Source organism: Phocoena sinus, chromosome 15 (assembly GCF_008692025.1).
Source record: "Phocoena sinus isolate mPhoSin1 chromosome 15, mPhoSin1.pri, whole genome shotgun sequence".
Lineage (NCBI taxonomy): Eukaryota > Metazoa > Chordata > Mammalia > Artiodactyla > Phocoenidae > Phocoena > Phocoena sinus.
In genome coordinates, this window is record NC_045777.1 from 74,664,913 (window position 1) to 74,678,287 (window position 13,375).

General features: G+C 50.0%; 1 protein-coding gene across 1 annotated transcript in view; it reads right to left on the reverse strand.

Annotated features, from left to right (window-relative positions):
* The window catches only part of GALNT17 (polypeptide N-acetylgalactosaminyltransferase 17), a 453,307-nt gene that overhangs the window by 138,969 nt on the left and 300,963 nt on the right, over positions 1-13,375 (reverse strand). The window lies entirely within an intron of this gene.

Sequence of the window (13,375 nt, forward strand, 5' to 3'; positions counted from 1 at the left end):
TTCCATAATAAAGAGTTAAAAAGAAACTGAAATCGCCAGGGGAAGAATAAAAGATTTAGAACGCAGGGTTCCTTGCCTCCCATGGAATGTGGCTCATTCCCTAAAAAGACGACTCAGCCTTTAGTTACAACAGACCATCCTTGAAGAGCTACACAAACAGCCAAATCCACCCGGGGAACATAGAGACGGCTGTTTGTGAAACTTAATTGCCATTTTAATGTGTTTTCATTGCATAGAAATGCTATTTAATGTAGTGTTTTAGTTTCCGTTTGCCATTTTGGGAAATCGCAGAGCTCCAGAAGAGGAGGCCAGGTTGTAGCTAAAGGAATCTTGGCCCATTTGACAACAACGAAATATTTCCCTTGACAGGCGGCCTGGGCCTCGGGCCTGTTTCTCCTCACGCGCCCCCCATACCACATTCCTCACACCCACACACATACACACACACACATACGCGGAGCCAAGTCTGTGCCTGGCCGTCAGAAGCGAGAGAAAATGATGCCCAGGGCAGCACCAGAGCACAGCTCAGTACCGGGATAACTGGGGCATAGCCGAATGGGATAACTGGGCCACTTCCCACGTGGTGGAGCTGAGAGCCTGGAAAACATCTCCAGCCTCAAATATTTCTCACCCCCCCCCACCCCACCCCCCACAGCGTAAGAAGGAGGCCCAGAACAAGGAAACAAGAGGGAGCTGGAAAGCAAAGCTGCCCTCTAGACGTCTGTGCAATGACCCAGGCAGACATTTTCTCACGCGGCAGCTCCCTGAAAGGTGGAGGCCACAGGTCTTTTGTGAGGTCCAGGCGGCCAGGCTGACCTAGGTGCTCGAGGTCAGGGGCTGTCCACACAGGTGGTGAGAACAGAGCTAGAAAAAACGTCCCCTAAGCCACTTCTCACTGTCACACCTCATAGCACATCTGGACAAGGAAGGGTGACCTCAGTGAGGTCAGGAAGATGGATCCCAAATTAGCTGTACATTGATATACAGTCAGTGTACGGGAACAAACTCTACTGCAGGTAAAAGAATTCCTTAAGTTAAAAAAAATGTCAATTATATCTCAATAAAAAATACATTTAAGGGGCTTCCCTGGTGGCACAGTGGTTGAGGGTCCGCCTGCCAATGCAGGGGACACGAGTTCGTGCCCCGGTCTGGGAAGATCCCACATGTCGCGGAGCGGCTGGGCCCGTGAGCCATGGCCGCCGGGCCTGCGCTTCCAGAGCCTGTGCTCCGCAACGGGAGAGGCCACAGCAGTGAGAGGCCCGCGTACCGCAAAAAAAACACACACACAAAAAAAACAAAAAAAAAAATTTAAGAAAAGAAAGAATTTCTTTCCAACCAGGAAGACGGGACATGGGTCCTAGGAGTACAGTGGCATGTGGCAGTGACTATCAGACACACATAGCGGAGGTAGGACTCCGGGATGTCTGACAAGAGAAGGGAACCCTGCTACTCCCAACAGTGTCAGAGAAGTCTGCTGTGGATGGCAGGCAGGGATGCTACACGTGGTGGTGCAGGTTGTGTACTGCCCAACTTTAGGGGGGCAACACCATAGATGTGTATTAATTATGATGGCTTTCCAGCAGAGGACAGTAAAGTGTCTCGTGCCTTTTCCTAATTTGCACAAAGTGCTGTTGGGGCCAGCAAGGGTGCTAGTGACCTGTCATGGGACTGGAGTTTAATGGCTGGATGAGGGCCAGGTGGGGTTGGAGAAGACTAACAGGAATCCAGGGCTAAAGGGATGAAGTCCTTAAGCCGGTGGACCACGTCTCAGCAGGAGGTCAGAACAGGTCGCTTCCCTGCTAATTAACGCTCTTCAAGGCACCCCACTGCTTCTGGAATACAATCCAAACACCTCACCAAGGTCACCAAGAGCTTGTGTGCGGGATCTTGCTCCCACCCTCTCTCCCCACTTCATCACGGCCCTCCGCCCTCAGGAGTCCCACTCCAGGCCCTTGGGCTTGCTACCTGATCCTTGCAAACTCCAAGCCTATTCCTGCTTCGCCCATTTGCCTGTGGATGCTGTCCCCGCAGAACTCTGCTCGGCTGTCCAATCCTCCTTCAGGTCTCAGAGGGGAGACGCATGCCCTGACCATCCTTTCTAAAGCCACAGTCCCTCCCACCTGGGAAGAGGATGCAGTAAACGGCATGAACACGAGGAGGAGAGGCTTTTCACAACAGTGGTCCTGGATCTTGGAAGAAAGAGGTGCCGTTTAACGGAGGGAAGCAAAGAAGATAGTTGGGGGCTTTCCTGGTGGCGCAGTGGTTGTGAGTCCGCCTGCCAATGCAGGGGACACGGGTTCATGCCCTGGTCCGGGAGGATCCCACATGCCGCGGAGCGGCTGGGCCCATGGGCCGTGGCCGCTGGGCTTGCGCGTCCGGAGCCTGTGCTCCGCAACGGGAGAGGCCACAACAGTGAGAGGCCCGCGTAATGCAAAAAAAAAAAAGAAGATAGTTGGGTGCGAAGAGGACCACAGACAGCATCAGGAAGCAGCATGGTAAGCAGATGCCGTCAGAGCCCAGCCCACAGCCCTGAAACACTCCAACACACACACACAGACACCTACTGAGGTCTTCTGTTTCCAGGCCTCTCTGCCTGGGGGTGTTTTGTGTTCTCCGGGTGGATGTGAGCTTGGCCTGTGAGCCTGTACTCTGGGCAGGCAGGATGTGCCAGGGAATCAAGATTCACCCAGGAGTGACCCAAGTGATGCAGGACCCAAGAATTCTGGTGAACGAAATCTCCAAAATCTATGAGACAGAAAGCAGACTAGTGTTTATCTAGGGCTGGGAGGGATGGAGGAGCTGAGGGATGGCGGCTATGAAGTACGGGGTTTCTTTCTGGCACGATGGACATGTTCTAAAGTTGATTATGGTGAGAGACGCACAGCTCTGTGAATATACCAAAAGCCAGTGAGTTGTACACTTTAAATGGGAGGACTGTATGGCATATGAATTACATCTCAATAAAACTCTTAATAAAAAGACCCTGAGTCTTCTCCTGAGAAAATGCTGACTGTGTTCATGCAGATTTTCCAAGGTCCCACGGGGCTGACCCCCGCCGCCCTCAGCAGTGGCTCACTTGCTAAAAGCCCCCCCCCCCCCCCACTCACTGCCTTGCTTCCCTTTCACTGTGCTTTCTGGAACCTTCCCCCCGATAGACTGCTTGCCTCGAATCCCAGCCTCGGGGGCTTTGGGGGCACCCCCCACTAAGACACAGGCTCTGGTTTGAATCCTAGCTCTGCCACAAACTTATTAGCTTTGGGCAAGTTTAAGACTCAGGGAAGCCAAGTGTTTCCTTAGCTACAAAACAGAGATAATTACACCCACTTCATAAACATTCTTGTGAAAATTAAATAAGACAGCAAACATAAACATCTAGAACAGCGCTGAGCACAAGAACTAAGAGAGACAGGAGTGAGTGCAGCAGACAGGCGAGTGACTGGAAGATTGCCAGGCTGAGGAGCTGCCCCCCCCACACACACACGTGTGCACACACGCATGCGTGCACGCGCTCAACACACACACAACGGCATTTGTGGTTTTCCCCCGGGAACCTCCAATGCTCCAGAATGGCAGTTCTTGGGTCTGAGGCTTGTCGTGGGGAGGGACCACGGTCCTCTGGAGGGCAGTGAAGCACGAAGACTGTCACACCTCCTACTACAGATTCCTAATCTGCAAAACCAGGGCTATGGCCCTGAGCTGGGCAAGGCTGGGGACCCGGAAGACTTAGCTCATCAGAACCGGTGTGGGCAGGAGCCTGGAACAGTCACCTGCACCGAGGACAGCGGCCCCTCCTCAGCTGACCCGCCAGAAAAGGGCTGTGTGTGTTCACCCCTTTGGTTTTTCATGGCCGCTCCCACTCAAAGGAACCGGAAAAGCGGGCAAAGCTCTCACCGTATCACGTATGTCTCTGTCTTAAACAGCCAATGGGAGATTGCGCAGTGTCACAGATGCAAATCCGGGACCAGCAGTTTCTGCTTGATGAGTTGCTGTAACGTTTCCAACTTGTCAAAAGCCACACCCAGAATTAGCTGGCTTACCATAATTGCAAAAGAGACATGACTTTTTAAAATATGCTGATGGATGTCACACCCTTTTGGTCTTCGTTTAGATTTCATTTCTTTCTTCGCCTGGAAACAAGGTCCCCAGGCTCTACAAATCACCCAAGGGAAAGAAGCAAAGTGGAGGAAAGGTGAAGCGTGCTGGTAGCGAGTGCGCGGCTTTGGACCCCTGCAAACCCAACACTTCACGCCCGCGGCTCAGTGCCATCTCGTTAGGACAAGGAAAGCTGGGCATGATTACAATGCAGTGGCTTAATTTCTTGTGGGTGGACTAGCGCAGCTTAAAATACTTAATATTTTGTTTTATCTTCATTGACTTGTCTAATAATACAGAAAATATCCTTCTCGGGCATTGAACAAAGGAGCTTATCCTGTCACACCAGCTTAGCAAAGCCTGTGAGCTGAATGCTGATTTCAGGTGTGTGGAACTTGAAATCCCCTTCTTAAAACAATTAGGCTTATCCTGGAGGGAGATGCTTCCTTTCCCTTCCTCGTCCCCCCTTCAAACACTTCCCAGCCACGTACATCTGCATTGTAGCTCCTTTCCTCCTGTGGGAAAATGTGCAATGTTCTAGACTACTCTTTTATCTAGCAGGTAATAAACAGGTAATCAGAAGATGCAAATTTCTGCTGTGTTAAAGGGACACGGCTGGACAATTGAGCAACACACTGGCTTGGGGACCCAGCTGTGTCCACAGACACAAGCCGGTTTATTTCTTCAGTGTATCAAGGCAGCCCACACACAAAAAAATTCCCCACTTGAGGGTCAAAAGGGACTGGGATAAGTGTTTACTTCCAGCAGACCATCTTAAAATTATTCCAGACCCGTGACAAGGTTTTCTCCAGAAACCCCTCGGTGGCATACATAAATACCAAGTGTTTTTCATCATTTTGGCTGAATTTCTTTTTTTCTTTTCTTTTGGCCCCGCCATGTGGCTTTTGGGATCTTAGCTGTCCGACCAGGGAGCAAACCTGGGCCCCTGCAGTGGAAGCGTGGAGTCCTAACCACCGGACCACCAGGGAATTCCCTGAATTTCATTTTCATTGTATATAAAAAAACAGGTTACCAAATAAGTTCAGGATCAAAATTGCTGTGTCCAGGAAGGGGCAATGGGGTGGAGACCTCACACCTTCTGGTGCATCGAACGTGCTTTTCTGAAGCCTTCCTTCTGTAACTCAGCTGGTGTGGCCTCCTGCTTGGTTTTGATTCTTGATTTCGCTTTAGCCAAGAGGCAGAAAGAAAAAAAAAATACTAGAGCAATGAAGGCTGTGGCTTCCACATTTCAGGTATACATCCTGAAATTATTAAAGAGCTAAGAGAAATGCTGGCAGACATAATCACTTCTTTCTCTCTCTGTCCTCACAGTTTTTGCTAAGTACTCTGAGAAGAGGCATCTACGGAGGGCCTTCAAGGGGCTTATACTCAGGATGAAAATGTAATCCAATAATCACACAATTAACTGTGGAATCGCTGGAGTTGGACACCCAGAAGGAGAAGCACATGCTAACAGAGTATAATAGAAGAATCTGATCTCATCAAGAGTGCCCTTCAGGTTCTCCAGAGAAGCTGAATTCTGAGTGATGAGAAGGAATTAACTGATGGAAGAGGGAAGACAAGACATCCCAGCAGAGGGATGTGCAAAGGCCCTGTGGCAGGAGGCGATGCAGCAGGAAGAAGAGGAGGAGGGCTGGTGGGGTGAGAACAAACAAAGCGGGGGGTGGAATTGTTCCAGCTGGGGCTGGAGAGGTAGATACAGCCACAGCACCCTGACTCTGTGGGCCAAGTAAAGGATGAGACTTCTAATCCTAAAAGCTGGGGGAAGCCACTGCATTATTTAATGTCTGCGCACTCAAGCATGTGTGTGTGTGTGTGTGTGATCCAATCTGCATTTTGACAAAAACCCTGGGATTGTGATAGAAAGAAGAGACTGTCAGAAGGGGGTGGAGGTAAACCATTCCAAAGGTTACAGCAGAGGTGCAAGTAAAAGATGCAGCAGCTTAGTCTAGGGTGGCTGCAGCACAGAGGCAGAGAAGCAGAGAGCCTAGAGAGAAATTCAGGACATAGCATTGAGAGCTGAATGGGACACGGAGGGTGAGGGACAGGAGGTGGCAAGGATGATGCTTCTGGCTGGGGGGCAGGACAACTCACTTTCCCTTTTGGCCAAAGGTACCTTGCACCCTCTCTTGGGTTTCCTCCTTGCTCAGGGGCTAATCCTTCTCTACATGTGGGTGTCCCCAGCCCTCTGTGTGGTGTTTTTCTGCTTTTCTCTCTGTGTAACTATGCATCTTCAGGGGCTAATCCTTCTCTACATGTGGGTGTCCCCAGCCCTCTGTGTGGTGTTTTTCTGCTCTTCTCTCTGTGTAACTATGCATCTTCTCTAAGTGACCTTCTCAGCCTCATGGGTTTAAATAATGACACTGAGCTCCCAAATATCTCACACCAGCCCTGATTTCTGCAGACTCATATATCCAGCCACTGCCACCTACTCAGCATGTCCACGTAAACGTCCAATAGGTATCTCAGATTCAACACAGCCAAAATAAAACTTATAAGTCACCCTGCGACATACATCCTCCCCCCACCCAAGTCTCTGCCATCTTAGGAAATGGCACCACCATCCTGCATCCCATGGCTCAAGCTAAGGGTCTAGAGATCATCCTCAATTCCTCCCTTTTCCTCATCCTCCACATCTAACACACCCACAGATTCTGTTGACTGGTATTAAGATGCAGGAAAAAGGAAGATCTAAGAAAGAAATGCCATTTCATTAAATGGTAGTGAACTTGGACATGAGGCTTGGAGATGAAAAAATACTGCCACGCTGTCTTCCTGCCTTTGGAGCCTCCTAAGAATATACTTCTGCCAAAAGAGTTGCTATGGAGATTTACAAAGTATTCCAAAGTCCTGTGGGTCATCCTTACAGGTAGAGTTGGCAGAGCGCAGATTTCAAAGAAAATATCAACAGATGCTCTCAGCATCAAATGTCACCATCTCTCCAAGATAGCTTAACTCAGGGGTTTTGCAGTTTCACGGAACCACAGAATCTCAGGGTTAGGAGGGACCTTAGATGCCGTCTATTTCAACCCTATTCATCTCTTTGACACAGTTATCTGGCTCCTGCCAGAACGTCCATCTCCAGGGTCTTCTGAGACAGCATACTAGTTCACTGTCACTGCTTCACAACTACACCTACGGGTCCTCCACTCCCAGCCTCTGCCGTATCCTGATCCTCTGCTTCCAGTCATCTTGACTCTGGGCAAATGTACGTCCCCTCCTGTACACTCCATTCCCTCTTGTACCCCCCAGCCCATCACTCTGACATTTCAAGTCCTGGCTCAGCAATCCAAATTCCATTCACTGACACCAACTCTGAGGCTAAACCTTCACCTTTTCAGTATTTTCCTTTTTCTTGGTCCTATAGCCCTTTCTCACTTTGACAGTACCAAAGTAAATCTAGATTCGTTGTAGAAAATTTGGCAAACACGAGTAAGGATTTTTTGAAACTGCAATCACCCATCTTCCTGCCCGCAGCGATAACCCCTGTCCCCACCGTGGGCTGTCACATCAGAGTTCTTTGCTTGCACGGATACGAGGCGTGATCACACATGCACGTGTGCACACGCACGCGTTGAAGTAGGCTCATGCTGTATTGTCTGCTTTGCCAACTGCCTTGTACACACAATAATAGTATAGAGTGTGTGTTCTTCCTCCCCAAGTCCCAGTCATCTGTAGGACGAATCGTCACAAAGAGTTCCTGGGTTCCCAAAGGTAGCCGTTCCTGCTGGAGCCCCACAGACGGTGTCGCTGTCCCTTCTGGCCTTGCCATTCATCCAGGGCAATGAAAGCAGGCGTGGGCAGCAGCAGTGGCTGCCACTAACCTTGGCAGGCTGTGTGCGGCATTTGGAGGATGTGCTCCAGGAAAACGGTACACCTCCCAAAGGGCGTGGTGGGGCCACACGTAACACGGGCTGAGTCGTGCACCACCCTCCTCAATTCATATAAGTCCTCACCCTCATATGTCAGAATGTGACTATGTTTGGAGACAGGTCTTTAAAGAGATACTTCCATTAAAATGAGGCCATTAGGGTGGACCCCAATCCAACCTGGGTAGTGTCCTCATAGAAGAAAAGGTTTGGACATAGACATACACAGAGGGAAGACCACGTGAAGATCCAGGGAGAAGACGGCCATCTGCAAACCAAGGAGAGAGGCCTCAGAAGAAACCAACCCAGCTGACACCTTGATCTCAAACTTCTAGCCTCCGGAATGGGAAGAACAAAATTTCTGTTGTTAAAGCCGCCCAGTCTGTGGTAACTTGTGCTGGCAGCCGGAGCAAACTAACACAGGGAGGAAGGTCAGCTCCCTGGGGAGAGATACAGGAAAACACTTGATTCAAGTCCCTGTTCCCAGTTCAAACAGATGGATCCACATTCCTCTCCTGGGACAAATGTCTTAACCCTCAAGTCACTTTCACTGATTGACACTCAGATGAGTCCAGTTGAGAAGGCTGACTTTTGTTCCTATCCGGGGCAGCTAGAAGGTTCTGGAACAAGAAAGAGGATGTTGCCAGTTCTGAAATACGTCTTCCTCTTCACTCCTCTGAGGTTGGGTTACGAGGGGAGGTGGAGACGGTCTTATGTCACCAGAGGATGTCAGTGCTGGGGGGTGCTCTGTGGTCACCGTGGCTGCCTTGGGCTCCAGTTGGGGCTCACGGCCTCACCAATGTGGTGGTCACCAAACGGGCTGTGTGGCACGCAGTTTTTCTGGGGAGGTGTTCCCCTCTATGATAAGGTTCTCCCCATCCCCACCAGAGAGAGGCCACCTTGTCTCCCATTGGCTCCGTCACGCAGCCACCTGGGCATTCCTCCGTGCCCTGCCCGCCTCTGGGTCCCTCACTCTCAAGCCCAGGGAGCTTCTGTGATCCTCTTTTATGTGCCTCAAAGAACATGGGGAACTGGGAAAGGACTCCCCCTTTTCTTTGATTCCCAAGCACACATAGATGGCCCCTCTAGCCTTGGTGGCATTTGCAGGTCACTGGGCTTGCCTTTTTTTATCATTCTCTAGACCAAAACTAGACATTCCTAGAACTCTCTCCTCGCTACTCTGCAGCCTCCTACACACTCGCAGAGAGGAGGGGAAGGGGGTCATAAGCTGCAGGAGAAGCATTATTATTTCCAATTCAAGCAGAGAAATCACCAGCCTCTACACACGACCATCACACATCCTCCGGTTATGGTGGCTGCACCAAGATACAATGCTCCCTTCCCGGGCCCGGTCAGGACTCAGTGGTTAGGGCCTGGGTACTGGAGTCAGACCTCAGTACCACACTGAAATCCAGCTCTGCCACTGCTGGTCTCAGGCAAGCTACTGAATCCCTTTCTGCCTCAACAGAAATGAAGATAATAATAATAGTACCTCCTTCACTGGCTTGTTTTGAGTAATAATAAGTTACTGATCCCTGGAAAGTGATGAGCACTGTGCCTGGCACATAGTATGTGCTCAATAAAGATAGCCATTATTGTTGTCATTGTTTTTTCTTTACTTTTTTTCTTTTTTAATTGAGGTTTTGTTACTTTACAATATTATATTAGTTTCAGGTGTACAACACAGTGATACAAAATTTTTATAGATTATACTCCATTTAAAGTTATAAAATATCGGCTACATTCCCTGTGCTGTACAATACGTCCTTGTAGCTTATTTATTTTCTACACAGTAGTTTGTACCTCGTAGTCCCAGACCCCTATCTTGCCCCTCCCCCCTTCCCTCTCACCAGTGGTAACTACTAGTTTGTCCTCTATATCTGTGAGTCAGTTTCTTTCTTGTTATATTCAATCATTTGTTTTATTTTTGATTCCACATATAAGTAATAACACACAGTATTTGTCTTTCTCTCTCTGACTTATTTCACTGAGCATAATACCCTCCAGGTCCACTGTCATCACCGTCCTCACACAGGATATAGAGTATATATAGTCCCTCCTAGGCTTCTCTCCTCTGTTTATCAGAAAGTGAGAGAACACCTAAAAGATCTGAATGGAAATACCTGCATCGTTCAGACAGGAAAGGCAGAGGCATGGGGGTGGGGTGATGTGAGAAGGAAGGAGAAGGGGAGGGAAAGGAAGGGGGCCAATCAAAGCTAAGTCCCTTCTCCTTACCAAGTGAACGTAATTCTTCAACATGAAGGTAAACTGGGGCCCAGTCAAGAACATCCGGACAATAGAAGATGCACTGGCAGGGATCTGGCAGGTGGGGAAGAGCTCACAAGAGCCCCCGAAAGACTCGGGCTGGATCTGGGCATGAGCCTGAGCTCCTGGAAGGCCAGGCAATGCTCACTGATCTCTGTGCCCCCAGCACCCAGCCCTGGCACCTGATACCTGCCAGAATTTACGCATGAACAGGAGTGGAAATCAAAACTATTTACTCGGGAAACTGACCATTTCAACTAAAATATGTATTTATTTATGCAGTTTATTTAGATACAAGTAGGAATCAGGGGGCTGAGAGGGATACATCCATCCAGAGCATGTGAACTACGGAATGCTACAGGGGGACCCCTGGCCCCCAAATCTTCCCACAATTACTGCTCTGGCCCATCATACGTTCTCCATTTGGGTCATTCCTTCAAGAGAGGACTCTTACTACAATGCATTTTGGAACGAAAAGGGAAGAATGATGATACGGTGTCGAGTTCTTTGTATCATCAAACTGAATTCTCACAACGGTTCTATGAAACTGTATTCTCTCCATTTTACAGATTAATCAACTGAGAGAATTTAAGTAACTTGCCCAGTTTCATCCAAGCATCTGCCAACATTTCTGTGTTGTTGTTGTTTTTTGCTTTTTTGGGTTTTTTTGGCTGTGCTGCAAGGCATACAAGACCTCAGTTCCCTGGCTAGGGATCGAACCTGCACCATGCCCCCTGCAGTGGAAGCACGGAGTCTTAACCACTGGACCGCCAGGGAAGTCCCTTGCCTGAACTTGGGTTCAACGTATTTTTTTTTTTGCAGTACACGGGCCTCTCACTGTTGTGGCCTCCCCCATTGCGAAGCACAGGCTCCGGACGCGCAGGCTCAGCGGCCATGGCTCACGGGCCCAGCCGCTCCGCGGCATGTGGGATCTTCCCGGACCGGGGCACGAACCCGTGCCCCCCGCATCGGCAGGTGGACTCTCAACCACTGCGCCACCAGGGAAGCCCCTCAACGTATTTTTTGAACCCAAGTCCCGCAGCCACCAAAGCCTCTCTCTTCTGCTCTGCCAGGGCAGAGCTGCCATCAGCCACCCGTTATCTGATGCCTTCGTAAAAACACCATGGAATTGGGATGCCGGCTCCTGACAAGGTCCTGAAAGTAACAGCCAAAGAATTGAGGGTGTCTATGGGTGCCCAGGTTGGAAAGTTCTAGCACAGGATGCATTTCGGGAAAATGGGTATAAATGATACAGCCCTGTGCTGGGAAAGAGGACCTAAAACAGGTCCAGTTACCCCTGGAAGCACGGACACGGGATCCAGCTCCTGCTTACAGAAGAAAGATCTCAGTGCAGATTTCTTTAGGTCAGTGCTTCTCAAAGCCTGGCTCCCAGACCAGTGGCATCAGTGGCGTCTGGTGACTTGTTAGAAATGCAAATCCTTAAGGCTGCCCTAGTCCTAATGGATTGGAAAATCTGCGTGGGGCGAAGCGTCTGTGCTCGACAAACCCTCTGCACAGCTGGTCTGGGCTGTCTTCTCCAACTGCATCAGGATGGCGCTGGGGTCTACCACCAAGACCACGCCATCTGGGGCCAGTTCCACCCAGCCTCTCCGCCTGGGCTGTGAACAGAACCCTCTCCCCTGGCACAGATAGTAGATTAATTTACCGGGGTGTGTGGCTGCCTTAAATCTTCCCCAGAACTAGGCAGGGAACAAACATATAAATAACGCTGCGTGCTTCACAGGCCGGGATGGCCCTCATTACAAATCATAAGCTGTAAAATCAACTGGTGGAAAGAAATCGTCTTGACAGCTTCTCACATTCTCTGCCTTAGGAAAAATAAAACCACCGCCACCCTTACCTCCGCTCCTGCCACCTCTACCACTGGCCCAACTACTCAACAGCACCACAAAGGCCCAGGAGAATGGGCAGGAGACAGAGCCCAGGGTATCAGAATGCCAACATTTTGCAGGGACTGGCTCCCCTTGCCCATGGAACACCAACCTGGCCCCTCAAGATGCTGTCCCAGGGAATTCCCTGGAGGTACAGTGGTTAGGACTCCACGCTATCACTGCTGAGGGCCCGGGTTCAATCCCTGCTCAGGGAACTGGGATCCCACAGGCCACACGGTGTGGTCAAAAACCCCAAAAATTGCCGCCCCACTCTGCCTGCATCCCCCATGTGCTGTACAAACACTTACAGGGGCTTTGCCATCACCATTTCAACATCCAATCATTCTCTGTAGTTCTCTTTCATTCTATCTAGTTATTCGATCTTGCCGTCATTCTATCTAGCGAGAGTTTGTGCAGGTTATAGCACCTTCTATACTTGATCTCAGGCAATTCCTCCCAGTTCTACAACCACCCTCCCTGATAGCTGGTGTTCAGATGAACTTTGTTCAGAGGAAGAACCAGGCTCAGAGCATCTGAGTCACTTCCCATAGTGAATATCTGACTCCAAAGTCTGTTGATGAGATCAATCAGTCTGTTCTATATGAATCTCCTGATCTTACTTCAGGTCTCTGTCCTTGCCTAGAGCAGTTGGGTGTGAATAAGACCTTGGAGGGCTATCTTCAGGTGTTGGTGTCAAGCTGACCTTTCTTCTGTTCTTGTTCTATGTCAAGGTACTCAGACCATGGTCCCAGTCCATCAGCGTCAGAGTCACCTGGGAATCTGTTAAAAATGCAACTCCTCGGGCCCCACCCAGGAACTGCATTTCAACAAGCCCGCCAGGTGATCCCGATGCCACTCCAGTTTGAGAACCTCGGCTCAGGTTGTGTCCCGATGTGTAACTGGGTCCAGTTCTGCTCCCTGTGTGGAACCTGCCATTGTTCTGAAAATTTCTTCACATTCTCCAAAGTCTGTACGCCTCCCCTGAATTCCATCAGGTGGGATGCTGGGTCCTGCTCTCTCCTACAGGACCTCATGAGCTTGCCTGCCCAGATACCCTATGGTCTCCACCCTAGCAGGTCCCTTTGCCCTTCCCTTACCCCACTGCCCCTTGTGCTGACTGCCTACGGCTTCATTCTTGCCTTCAGTCTATCGTTGCTTAGCCCCAGTGATTCCCTGGGCCCTGGACAGGCTTTCGGTACTGTCACCAAACTTCTGACCCACCTGCTCTAGTTTCCA